We start from the raw sequence: 12,378 nt of genomic DNA, 5'->3' as shown, positions 1-12,378 counted from the left end.
TCTTGAAACCAGCCTTTAGACTCACTGTAAAACCACTTTACTGCTGACTCTGTCAATACTCACTATGACAGGTGAGGAAGCAGAATCTGGTTATGAAAGACAAGGAATCCACCCATTACTTTTTGAAATTAAAATTTTATGCAATTAGACTAAGGTGTGATAGTCAAAAGTCAAAGTCAAAGTCAGCTTTATTGTCAATTCTGCAGCATGTACAAGACAACAGAGAATTGAAATTACGTTACTCTCAAACTCTGTGACAAGAGTAGACCTAAATGTCTCTATATTTAAAAAGAAATAAATATTAAAAAAAAGTAAACAGTCTAGAATAGACAAGGCAAGTTGCAGTAGTGCAAATGTATGGTAGTGCAAAAGTTAGCTTATCATCTGGTGGTGATTAAAGTGTCTGTGTGTTGTTTTCCTGAGGGGAAGAGTTCACTTCAGTGAGAGAGTTTTTAGAGACCAGGGTGTGTGTGTGTGTGTGTGTGTGTGGAGGGCGCTCCCTGGGCGCAGGGAGTTGTAGTCCGGGTGGTGTGTGTGTGTGGAGGGGGGTGGCAGAGCAGGGAAAGAGTCAGAGTCCAGGTGGTGTGTGTGTGTGGGGGGGGGGGCAGAGCAGGGAGTTCAGCATCCTGACAGCCTGGTGGACGAAGCTGTCCCGCAGTCTGCTGGTCCTGGCCCGCAGGCTCTGCAGTCTCCACCCCGATGGCAGCAGGCTGAAGAGGCTGTGTGATGGGTGGGTGGGGTCTCTCGCAATGCAAAGGGCTTTGCAGGTGAGGCGAAAGGTTTAGAGGTCTTGGAGGGAGGGGAGAGAAGCGCCGACGATCTTCTCAGCTGCTCTCACGATGCGCTGGAGGTTCTTCCTGCAGGACATGGCGCCATACCACATGGTGATGCTGCTGGTCAGGACGCTCTCGATGGTGCCTCTGTAGAAGATGTGCATGATGGGGACCTGGGCTCTAGCTTTCCTCAGTTTGCGGAGGAAGTAGAGGCGTTCTAAGCCGTTCGAAGCACTTCATGAGGATGGGAGTGAGTGCTACCGGACGGTAGTCGTTGAAACAGGAGGGCGACCCCCAGCTATAAACCAGACAAGCCTACCTATTCAATCCTTTGATTAGAGACAGGGCCCTCCTTTCTCATCTATCCCCACTTGTTAAAGTAAGTTACTTATCAGTAAACAATGCACAGATGGAGGAAACAGATCTGGTAATGATCCATAACGCTGCCTTTTTATCTTTGGACCTTGTGAAGATGTTGAAATTAAAATCAGAGGACAGTTAGAAAATATCCATCTTCTGCATCAACAATAGGCCAGATGAAGCAATTTTAGCAACCAGACTAGACCCGACTAAAGCCATATGTAAAACTTTATTTGGGCATTTTGCACTTGGGGTTACTGGAGACCATAGCTTGTTTTAGACATTTTATCAATGACTAGCTAAGTATCTTAACCGGTTCAACCAGTGGATTTTATCAGCATTTAAACTGCTACTGTATGTAAACTTTTGCACAGTACACACACTTATCTATTCTACAGGATCAGTAAGGACAGTGCTGAATGAACTGAGGCAAAATACCTAGTAGTATAGTATTTTGCAGTGAAATGCAATTACTTGGTGCACTCTTCCCATTAATTCATCCCTGTCATTTGAGCTGCTCAGCTTCCACCAGCATACGGGCCCAAAGAACTACAGAGAAAAACATTTAATAGATTAAGTGACCCCATTAAAAGATGCAGATAATCACCTACATGCCACTCCCCCATGAAGACTAGAAACTCAGCAACTTGTCCATGTTTGTTTAACTACTATGCATTTCACAAAGGCTACATATCAGCAAACAAGTGTGTTGTTGTGTTTTGTTGCTGTTAACATGATAACTGAAAAATGAACCAGGCAAACCAAACAAATTAGAAAATAAGCAATAATTTTACTTAATATCCAACACAGGAACATACATGTACTTCAAATACCAATGCAGATTTTAAATGGAGACATAGTACATTGTCTATGTGCTGAACACCCACGTCAGAGAATCATCATCAAAAATACAGTTACAGAATGTCCATCTCCCAGTTATGATGTGGTTTTTCCCCATTTCCCCAGATGGGTGTCCAGTTTGTGTTGTGGCGAGTGGTGGTGAGTCTGATGGCAAGAAAGAGCCTCCTAAGCACTTTGAGGGACATGGGCGAATGAGTTCGTTGCTGGTTAGGCAGTACATAGTTTGGGCAAAAGTTTGTAGGACTTGGGCTCCAAGAAGATGCATCTTGTCAGGTTTACATTGTTCATTAACGGCCATAGTTTGTGTTTAGTCAGCTGACTTGTGCAATGTTGGCATGCCACTTTGGAGAGAGGTTTTCAGACTTGTGGGGGCAGGAGGTCAAGGTAGAGTGCAGGGCTTGGTGAGCTGAGGTGAGGCCACAACAATCGAAGCTTCCTGAAGGTTGAATATCTGTCAAAAAAAAAAAAAAAAAAAAAAACCCACACACAATTAGTAGAAAGCAACCAAAGAATACAAAGAAGTGAATAATATATCTGAGAAAACACACCTGAAGACATCAATCACATGGCACAGACGCATCATCATCAAGGAGGGTTTGGTACAGTCTGGTCTTCCTCTTCTTCCAGTCCAGGACAACTTCAGGGTCATGGGCCTCCCTCACTGATTTTTCTGGGGTCACAGGAAACTGCTGAACTGACTGCAACCTCTGTCATGTGGGGCTTGGGCATCCTCCAACTATCTAGCCAAAACATTACAATGAGATATATTCTTTTTCCTGTAATTTTATCCAGCAATGCTTGATTAAAGCCAGCCTTTTCAGCACAAGTATTAAATCTGGTATTAGGAAGCTTACTTCAAAGATTGGTGCCAATTGGTTCTGACTCAGGACTCTTGAGACAGGGCTGAATTTGTCAGAACTGAATGAGGGTGTGAATGCCACAGCTGACCTTTTTGATACATAAGGGATTTTGGTTTTGGGGATTCCCTGATAATACTGGAGAAAAGTCCTTAATGTCCTTTCCCTAGGTCATGCTGGACCAACTACTTAAGATAGAAATATAACTGGTTTTACATGTGGCATTACCTACATAGCACATAGCTCCTGAAACTAAATGCCTTTAGTCTCAGTACATCTAGGTTTGTCACTTTGATGACAAAAAAATGTAGCATTTAGTCCTTTGATTTCACCTTTTGTTTGACTAATTTGCAATTCAACATGTCTGTCTATGTGCCCAAAACACAGAGCTGGCAACCTGCTAAGATGACAAAACAGGATTTGACACATTTGAACTACATGCTGGATGGCTGGATAGCATCTGAAACTCCTTTCCGCCCATACCTTTCCAACATCAGCTGAAAGGTGCCTGTATTGCCCATCTATAGCTTTCCTGAATCAACAATATGACTGACATGCATCATGTCGTGACTGGCCAGCTCAGAGAGTCATTCAGGACAAAGCTTAATTCAGTGTACTGATTTGCTACACAGGAAACAGCTATCACCTAGCTGTTTAGACAGACAAGTTCCCCTCAGCTCCCAATTCTGCAGCTTCCCAAAGTTCCTCTCCCTACATCAACCCTCATTTGGCTGCACATCAAACAATCCCACTGCATTTTCCCCGGGTCTCCTTTTCTCATCATGCAATTTTCCAACATTCAACTGCTGCTGTTGTCACATTTGCAAAGGGAACAGGTTCCTAACTTGGCATTGTTTTCACATGTTTGGCAAGATGTGGTTGTAGACTACTGACAAAGCGGGCAATTTGAAATGCCAGACCCTGATGTACCTGAATTCTTCAGACTCACACCAACATTCTCAAGTGGTAATGTTAAACATGCTTGCTTTCTTGCCAAAATTATATCCAATTGTAGAATGTGTCTTAGAGTAAGCTCATAATAGCATACCATGGTACGCTGATTCAAAAACCAGAGGGATCCTTGTCTGGTTTTGGAAACTGCACAACCATAGCACACAACCCAGTAGGGGTCTATAGTCTGTACGCTTACTCAGCTAGACTTTTTTTCCAATTTCTAAAATATCTCAAAGTTGCTTGTCCATTACAAATACAGCTTTAGGACAGAATCAGCAATAAGGTCTAATTTTATAATCATTTTACTTAAAGCACAGACTTCCTCACACACAGAGGAGAAGGGGAAGGAGAAAAGCCTTGCCTTCTTATGTGATATGAGTCGACTCTGTTTACCTTGTTCTCTGCAGTGTTAAGATGTCCTAGCTCATTCCTGGTTGTGATTGCCAAATTTGGAGAAAATATGTAAAAGCTTGCTCCAAATGTTGATGATTCTGTCAGAACCGAACTTAAAGTCTGACTCTGACATTGGTCCAAACATGTCAGAAATCAAATTTATAGACAGTGACTTAACGTCAGTGTGAAGAGGAATCTGACAAATCAGAGTCAAGCACCTCAAGTTGACTGCTTTGTCAATGGTCTACTGCTATATCCTACCAAACATGTAAAAACAATGCCAAATTTGGAAAACACCCCCTTTGCAGACATGATAAGAGCAGCAGTGAATGTTGAAAAGCCACATGAAGAGAAAAGAAGACCTGAGTACAATGAAGTGAGATTGTTTATGTGCAGCCAAACAAGAATTAAAGCAGATAGAGAGACTCTAGGGTGGATACAGAATCTGGACTAAGGATGACTGTTGTCTAGACAACTGGGTGATCACTGCGTCCTGTGCAACAAACCAGGACACTGGACTAAGCCTCATCCTGAGTGACTCTCCAAGCTGGCCAATCATGGCATGAAGGGTGTCCATCAGATTGTCAATTCTGGAAGGTTACAGAGAATGGGTGACACAGATACCTATTAGCTGATGTTAGAAAGGTGAGGGGGGAGCGAGTTTCAGATGCCATCCAACTATCCAAACACGTAGTTCAGATGTATCAAATACCACGTTGTCATCTTAGCAGGTTACCAACCACACGTCTCGGACCTGCAGAAAGATGATATGCAAATTGGTCAAAAAAAAAAAAAAAAAAAAAGACAAAATATCCAAACTCTAAATAGTTGAGAAGGTTTTTACTATTCAAGTGACAAAGTTAGAGTAAAAAGAGACAAAAAAGAAATCATAGAAGTAAATCTTCCACAATAGAAATCTCACTTCATACAAGCTGTCACTCATTTAACACTACAGGTCTCTCCTGTAAACATCTCCTCCCACATTAACAATGGCAATACTTAATCTACCACAAGTACTCTCCCCACAGCATGTATCTCTAATTAGGAACAAAGTCTTAGAGTTCTAATTCTATTCGGTGTCTCTGCCCCAAGACAACACCAACACTTTCTCTGGAATTTAGCTCATAGTATTAAGTTTCTAACTCATGTATGTCAATACCAGGTAACTGAGTGGGAGTAAGTTGTAAAATATGGTGACAAGTTGATACACTTGACACATCAGTTTGGTTTTCATAGCCATCATTGCTGTCAATTTCATCACCAGTAGATTGAAAATTAAGGAGATATGCCCAAATTGGGTGTCCAGAAGCTTCTTCAGATTCCTATCAGAGGTATCTGAGTTGTCTCTTTCTGCCAGGTTTACTCCCTCCCAGAGAGCCCAAACGCGCTACTATCCAGTAAAAGTCTACCTAGAAATAAAAAGGACAATCCCATGCACGTATGAAACTGCCCAATTTATCCTGTCTCAACTGATGCCACAGTGCATCTTGTTAGAAACTGATGTGACCGTACCCTAGTGGTGAAACGCTTTGCAGGGGTGGGATAAAATTCCCCTGCTGGGAGGCCTCCCAATGTCGCGCATACAAATACGGATACGAAACGGAACGCCGCAAGAACTACTTCAACTCAAAAGGTTCTACTGGGGTCTCCAGTTGGAATTAAACTTGGCAGATCAAAACAAGACAGCCCTTAATTTCAAAATCCCTTTAAGTGTATAGTACAATAAATAGTTTGGTATCAAAATTTGGGTGGTGATGATCAACAGCAACACAACTACATTAATATGTAGTATATGAAATTCTCTGACTTAGGATCTCTGATTAATCTACATCAACGTACACCACATACCTGCACTATCCAAAGATGGAATAATGGATCCAGGAAAAACAAACCATTATGGAACAGGCAATATTTGTTTGTTTAATATTAACAACAGGTACTACACTGTGCAAATCCTAGCAGGCATGAGCAATGAGAATAAGTATCAACAACAAATTAAAAGCATTTACCATCTATGATTGATAAGTGACCTGAGCTGGCAATCACCTAACTTTCAGAGTATACAGTAAGCAAAGAGGAAAAACTAATAAGCTGTCTTCAACCAATCTCGGACAGAGAGAGTTTCCCCCAGCTATCAGAGACATCCCCCAACTATCAAAATGGCTGACTTTATACTCTTATGGGCTGTGTATGTGTCCCTAAAGTTTAGGTGGTACATAATGTTAAGGCTTCATCAGGACAGAGACAAACAAAAAGAAAGAGAAAAAGTGAGACATACAAAGACAAAGAGACAGGCAGACAAAGTATCTGTTTTTGTTGTTGAGACACAACAACAAAAACAGAGACAGAAAGACTAAAAGAGAGATAGACAAAGACAACCCAGAAAAAAAATAAGCATACCTAACAAAATATGGGGTGGGCCAAGACAGCACAGACATGGTGAGATTACTAAAACACATCAAGATTGAAGAAAAAAAAAAAAAAAAAAAAAAAAAAAGATACTTACTTGTTTAAAGATTGTCAGCCATCCAGGTCATGGTATTTGTAAGTGCTTTACAAAGGCAACTGAACAGAACTTAAGCCTTTCAGATGAAAAGGTCTTAAAGAACCTAAAGCAAGGCCAGTTGCCTTTGCACAGCACTTAGAAAAGAAATACTTACTTTTTTAGCTATACCTGGGAAAAAAAAAAAGTTGTTGCACTAAAGCTAACCCAAGCCAATTAGACAGATGGAAATAGATTGTCATGGCGCTAGCCATGTTGGTCTAATAGATTAATTTCTTTCATATTTTTGGACATTTCTGTCCTGCAGGGGCAGGAGTTCAACTGAAGAGAATTATTTAAAACCTTTAATTATATTGATAGGATTGGTGATATTTACACATTGCCAATTATCTGTCAATGTTAATTTTGATATCTTAATATAGGTTTCTGATTAGTTAGTTCATCACAGTCCATCAAAGCTACTTTGACCAGCAGTTGCTGAGTCTAATAAAGCCAATCTGACAGTCAGCTGGTCAGACAAAGTCAGTGAGTCCAATAAAGCCAATTTAAATGTTGGTTGTCCAGTGCAACTAATCGTACTGTGACGAAGACAGAGTCAGATAAAGCTAAATTGATTGTCACACAAAGACAAAGACCAACACACAAGACAGACAAAGACTGATAGTCTGCTAAAGCTAATTTGAATGTCAGTCAGATACAAACAAAGAGACAAACAGACCAACAGACAAGACAGACAAAGACGGATAGTCTGCTAAAGCTAATTTGAATGTCAGTCAGATACAAACAAAGAGACAAACAGACCAACAGACAAGACAGACAAAGACGGATACAGTCTGCTAAAGCTAATTTGAATGTCAGTCAGATACAAACAGACAAAGACAGACCAACACACAAGACAGACAAAATGTAAGTATCAGTGTGCGTGCATGTGTGCATGTTTCTGTCAGGCACGGCGGCCTGCAATACACAACATAGTTGGAAAAAGACAGTGGATAGAGAATGTATAAGTATCAGCATGTGTGCATGTGTGCGTGTTCATGTGAGAGACAGAGGAAAGAAAAGGGTGGCATGGCAGCCATATTTTAAAAAAAAAATGTAGGACTTACTTGTTTGTAGATTCATGAAACCGATTATACAAACTAACGGGTAGACAAACGGATAATTGTTAATCTTGGATGGACATCATCTTAGGTGCGCAGTCATGTTGGATGGATAAACGAGAAAGGGATAGATCGGTAGATGGGCACGGCGGCCAAGACAAACCAGTGAGGGATAGACAAGAGATGGCACGGCAGCCCAAAAATAATAAAAAAAACAACAAACAAAGACGCAATCTAATTCTCGACGAATACGCACAAAGAAAAACAGAAGCAGACAGATGCTACTGCAAGTGATGACACGGCAGGCCATCCAAAAGTTGGAAAAACAGACATAGGCTTCAAGGTACAGCAGGATAGACAAAGCACCACCAATATACAACTGAAAAACAGGTGATGAGAGATAGCTGACTTTACACTGCATTACACCCCAGCTCTGACCTAACACTTGATTATTTTAGATCATTAGCTCAGCAGTTACAAAGGGAAAAACAAAAAAAGTTATGTTAGGATTATTAGAGGATTAGAGTGATCATCTGTACACCTATGATGTTCAGATGATCAGTCTAATCATAATTTAGATATTAAGAGATTTTTTTAAAGGATTAGAGTGATCATCTGTACACCTATGATGTTCAGATGATCAGTCTAATCATAATTTAGATATTAAGAGATTTTTAAAGGATTAGAGTGATCATCTGTACACCTATGATGTTCAGATGATCAGTCTAATCATAATTTAGATATTAAGAGATTTTTAAAGGATTAGAGTGATCATCTGTACACCTATGATGTTCAGATGATCAGTCTAATCATAATCACCTATTTGATGTTTGGATGATTAGAAGGACGGATGAACGAACGGGAGCAAAATTTGAACCGACCGACAGCGATGTTGCACGGATGAACGAGAAAGGGATAGATCGGTAGATGGGCACAGCGGCCAAGACAAACCAGTGAGGGATAGAAAGAGATGGCACGGCGGCCCAAAAATAATAAAAAAAAATAACAAACAAAGACGCAATCCTCTTCTTTTGTAGGATGAAGGCTGAAAAGTGAAGTAGTTAGTTATGGCATGGCAGCCAAAAAAAAAAAAAAAAAAAAAAAAAAAAAAAGCAGCACTTACTTGTGGATGGAGTATGGATGAAGGCTGAAATAGAATTTGATTGTTAGTTTTGGCACGGCAGCCAAGCAAAACCCAGCACATAAGGAATAAAACAGCACTTACTATAGACCCACCAGGAGCTTCTGTTTGGAGATCCTCAAGGATAAAAAAAAAAAAAAAATGAACAGGTGATTGATAAATGCAAGTCCAGAAATGCAGCCAAGTTGAACGGACGAACGCACGGCCTGAAATGCAGCTAAGTTGAACGGATGAACGCACAGCCTGAAATGCAGCTAAGTTGGACGACGGACACCTTGACTGGCTCCGATGGCCAGAGTTGTTGATCAAAAGGTAGTGATTAAAAAGCTCAAGTTTATCCTTATCCTATTTTATGGGTTTGTAGATTTAAAAAAAATAATAATAATGTTAATGATAAGCTTTGACCATGTAAATGTGTTTGTGTGGTGATGCATTTGGCAAGAAAACCCAATTCATTGGTTTTTTTTTGGTTTTTTTTTCCAAAGAAACACACAACCCTAACAGATTTTATTACAGTCCAAAACCATCAAAATATAACAAATCTAGAGTAAGACTGAACAATATGCAGAAAACTGCAGCTCAATATTATAAATGTGATTACAATAACATTCATTGTTCAACCTTACTATAGAGACATAAGCAAGTAGGCATTCATTTAAAAAAAAAAAAAAAAAAAAAAAAAAAAAAAAAAAAAAAAAAGGGTACTCACCGATTGTAGATTTACCTACAAAGAAAATGTTAATGCACAAATATTGATCAAAACTTAGTTATGACAACCAAGAAAAAGCACCTTCATTACACGGCCAACAGGCCAAATTAGAGAATTCTGACTTGTTACACAAGATTACAAAACCTTTCCACTCCTATCATCTACTACAATGCCACCAAATCATTGTACACAAAAATCTCCCCTACCTTACATATACCCAAGCCCACAGAAATTCAGAATTTAAGGATCAGTGAACCACCTGCCCTGAGTCAACATAAAATCTGTCTGATACGCCATAGCATCTTGACAGTCACCTCAGGCTTTGCACCCTATCAGTCCAATCCTGACCAAACATCTCACTATTCCTGGTCACACCATCAGTAGCTTAGCAGTTCAAAACAAAAATTCACTAAAAATCAGACTTTTTCTACTACCTATTTAGGCCCAAGAAATAAACAAGGGGAGAGAATTTCTCTCCTACAGCTTCAAGCCATTGTGCAATCTTCTAAATAACCTCACTATCCAAACATCAACAGACAACTAAATGCTCTAATTGTGTGGAGAGGTCATCCCTCCCAACACAATTAAAAAGTCAGCTATCTGCTCATCTGACAGAATAAAGAAAAGAAAGGGAAATAAACAAAGAGAGACAAACAAATAGGGTGGCCATTTTGGACGAACCGGTGAACAATTGGGTGGCCATGTTCGAATTGGATGCGAAGACTATGATTGCTAGACGGACGGTCATTGTCAAAAAAATTTGAAAGTAGCATAGCACAAAGCACAGTCATGGCATGGCAGCCAAGCAAATACATTTCAATCTCATTAGACAAAAACAGTCATGACACAGCAGCCATGACAAAGCACACAGCAGAGAAAGAGGGGGAGAATATAAAAGTCAGTGTGCGTGCATGTGTGTGTGTTTGTGAGAAAGCGGCGCAGCTGCCATTCAAAACCACAAAGAATTTTAAAAAATGAGTCTTACTGGTTCGTAGATCTACCTGTGGAAAGAAGAAAAAAAAATCAGTTAGAATAAGTAAAGTCTCAAGCCACTGACAATTACCTAGCCTTGAAAATCACTTTACCATCACAAAAAGGGCCATTATAAAAACAGGTTACTCTAAACATTACAGATTATGAGTCTAGCAGAAACCAACACACCTGACAACAATGACATTGTCACTATGCTAACTTGTGGCTATTAGCTACTTTACAAGCAACTCTTACCTTTCTGGGTGACTTTTAAAGGACAAGATTCTCCTGGCATCTTTTCCCCACACCTTACAGGAGGGCACTGTCCTGTTTTTTAAAAAAAAAAAAAAAAAAGAAAAAGAAAAAGTGTCATTTTCCAACCTTGAAATTTACTTTAGTGTCTGTGTGGTATTTTAGAGAGGTGGGAAAAGAGGCACAAACAAGTGGGAATATCATTGAAATGACTCAGTTTCCCAAAGAGTCTTTACAAAGAGAACACACATCTTAAAACCATGTCAGTTTCTAGTGCAATGTCAGTCTCATGCTACTTATACTGGTGATTTCATCAACAGGAGCAAATTAAGTGCTAGAGAAAATGAAAACCCAATAGCAGGATCATGCTTACTCCGTAAATAAACTCTTGACAAAAACAAGAATTTTACCTCACAGAGCAGAGTTGCTAAAATACCACTGTCGAATCACTTAGTTTGTGTTACTATGTCGTAGGCCTACTTTTATTTAAACCTAAACCACATGATAAAACAAACAAGTTAAGCAGTAGTTATCCAGCAACTCCGCATTATGCTTGGAAAAAAAATGTAGTGATATATAACATGTCTCTGGTTAAAAAAAAAAAAAAAAAAAAAAAAAAAAAAGGATTTTACTCTTTCAGAAAAACGCTTGCTCTGTAGGAATCCTATGCATAATGTTGTCAGATAAAGCACTTTAGTAGACATACTTTGCCGTACAAATGCTCAGCTGAATTACAATGGAGCTGCTGTTTGGTGGCGGGTGCAGCACACGTGCTCAAGCCCACCTGTGTAGGCCTCATTCCATTTGTTTGATTGCCTCAGCTGTTACGGAGTTGCGAGGTTACTAACACGATTGAATATATTAACATATAAACCCTTTCAATTTATATTCACCTATAATAAATAAATAAATGGGCTAAACAAGGCGGTTTATGTTCACCTTCACCTTCTGTTGGCCCTTAAAGCCGCGAGCCCTATCGCATTACGCTTGAGCAGTTGATACAGGCCCACAATGTTTATCCAAACGTATTTTTTTCTCTGTGAATTTAATCCCTTCATAACAAGAAGGTTTACGGCATTGTGGCATCCCGTGTCCTTCTGAGCGACCACACACCACTCTGACGTTAATTTTATTTATTTATTTTAAATGAGTGACTTTGTATTTAAATATGGGCGCTTAATAAAAACAGCACGTAAAATACTACAAGAGCCTGCAGAGCAGTAAAGTTAATCATCTTACTCAAAACAAACGCAGTAAGTTCCAAACCTTCCGAGTCCCACACGCGCCGACACACCTGCCGGCATTGACATTAAAACCACGCTAAACTGCGGCTAAATTCTCTTACCTTTCTGAATAAGTTTCTGAGCTCCTCCTGTTGTTGGACGCTATGGTCCCGGTGTCTCGTAACTTACAAAAACTCTTGTAGTCAAGGGCAGTTTCACTGTCAAGCACCTGGGGTTTTAAATCTTGACCCCGCCATTATACCTCCAGCATCGAGCTGAG

The 12,378-nt window shown here is 39.9% G+C and overlaps 1 long non-coding RNA gene across 1 annotated transcript; it reads right to left on the bottom strand.

The window, feature by feature from the left end:
- Nucleotides 1-1,903: 1,903 nt before the first annotated feature.
- On the bottom strand, nt 1,904-10,953 carry LOC108885996 (uncharacterized). Its single transcript, XR_001961330.2, has 3 exons — nt 10,879-10,953; nt 2,543-10,652; nt 1,904-2,445 (listed from the first exon to the last, which is right to left on the bottom strand). It is a non-coding gene; the product is annotated as an uncharacterized LOC108885996 (long non-coding RNA).
- Between the last annotated feature and the right edge of the window lie 1,425 nt (nt 10,954-12,378).

This window comes from Lates calcarifer, linkage group LG12 (genome assembly GCF_001640805.2).
Source record: "Lates calcarifer isolate ASB-BC8 linkage group LG12, TLL_Latcal_v3, whole genome shotgun sequence".
Classification (NCBI taxonomy): domain Eukaryota; kingdom Metazoa; phylum Chordata; class Actinopteri; family Centropomidae; genus Lates; species Lates calcarifer.
This window is presented reverse-complemented; position numbering and strand designations above follow the sequence as displayed.